This window comes from Lepisosteus oculatus, unplaced genomic scaffold (genome assembly GCF_040954835.1).
Source record: "Lepisosteus oculatus isolate fLepOcu1 unplaced genomic scaffold, fLepOcu1.hap2 HAP2_SCAFFOLD_67, whole genome shotgun sequence".
NCBI lineage: Eukaryota > Metazoa > Chordata > Actinopteri > Semionotiformes > Lepisosteidae > Lepisosteus > Lepisosteus oculatus.
The window spans coordinates 483,920-485,566 of NW_027168224.1; the positions used below are offsets into that span (position 1 = coordinate 483,920).

The following is a 1,647-nucleotide window of genomic DNA, read 5'->3' on the forward strand; positions in this document are numbered from 1 at the left end:
GATGTTACCTTTTTATCATTGAACAGGATGTATGTGATGTGGCGACTAGGTTCAATTTTGTATCCTCTTTAAAAGATTAAGGACTGGGGTGAGTGTGATTTACCACCCTTTCAGCTAAGAACCCGACTTGCGCATCGTTTAAGCTGCATAGACTTGGTCGTTTAACTCTTCTCCATTAGCAGGGTTAAGGTTAAAGAAAAAAACATTGCTGACTTCTTTTTTTTTTGCCAGCCGCTAGCGCTGATTAGCAAGGCTTGTATTTCATGTTTTGCAAGTTGCATCCATTTTAAGAAAAACAAGTCGCGTTAAAGACAGGAAATGAATACTTGCATTTAATTAAGTCTAGCCGTAGGCGGTTGTCTGTAAGGACCAGTTCTGTTCGAGAAGACACAACAAAGAAGGCACCGCTGGGATTCGAACCCAGGATTTTCTGTTTACTAGGCAGGCGCTTTAACCAACTAAGCCACGGCGCCCCAGGAGTGCTGTCCTTTTGCAGCCACTTGGACACACCACTCAGACACATCTGCATTCGGTGTGTGCTCCGCCTGCTTGCTGAGCAAGTTGCCACCTTTACATACAATAGCAACATCGACACCAAGAGAAAGGATGACAAATGGCTCTTATCTGGAACTTTTCATGTCCAAGGAGCTCAATGTGCTTTCTGTGTACAACAGGGCCACTGAACTCCACACTGGCCACTGAACCACAGCAGTGGCTTGCTGGCTTGACATCTCCCAAGGAAAATGTTGAAATCACATGTGGAACAGGAAAATGACCCTCGAGTACGAGGGAAAAAAAAGAAAAAGATCATCTGGAGCGCGCCAACCCATGTCCGGACAGCCCAGTTTCGTCGACAAGGTGGCTGAGTGGTTAAGGTGATGGACTGCTAATACATTGTGCTCTGCAGTCATGGGTTCAAATCTCATTCTCGTCGCTCTCCATGTCCGACACATGTGCCTGTTTGACGTCGGACCTCCTGTTGCTTGCTCCGGTGCTAGAGCCGTACATTTTCTAGCGGTGGCTGAACATGGTATAGTAGGCCAACGTCGGTATCGAGCAGTGACAGTAACAGTACTTACTGCGCCCCATAAGAAATCGTTTGTCCCTGTTCAAAAGAGATTGTGTGATGTCCTGCGGCGTTCGTAAAGCAAACCTTTGACAGTTTGAAAAGAGGAATTTATTCTGCTTCCTGTGCGTGCAGTAGTTACAAAGTTGAACGTCTTTACACGATCTGCTGCAGTTTTCAGTGGGCGGGCTTTGTCAGATGGCTTGAAAAAACACACTGTGTTTCGGTTGAACTCCACACTCATGAGCAGTGTCCTGCATGTTTTCTGTGTATAGCTGTCTTTTAACGCATACAGAATTCATTTGAAATCATTGATTTCTCCAATTAACAAGGGTCCCTTTTTGAACCTGCGAGAAGCATTCTTTCAATGTAACAGATTTACTCCGGGGAAAGCCAGCATGACATTGAGAGTAGCTCAAGCTTTCAGCACCCATATCGGACTGCGTGTATGCAGACACCACTCAGAATCCACTGTAAGATTCTCCCTCAATTCCGTTTTTCAGTGCTTTAGCTCTTTCAAAAGGCTTCACTTTGCTAGTCACAATCCAAGGCTCATGATAGCATTTGAAAACATTCACCAC

The 1,647-nt window shown here is 45.3% G+C and overlaps 1 non-coding gene across 1 annotated transcript; it reads right to left on the minus strand.

Annotated features, from left to right (window-relative positions):
* Positions 1-399: 399 nt before the first annotated feature.
* trnat-agu (transfer RNA threonine (anticodon AGU)) lies at positions 400-473 on the minus strand. The gene has a single exon. It is a non-coding gene; the product is annotated as a tRNA-Thr (tRNA).
* Positions 474-1,647: the final 1,174 nt, after the last annotated feature.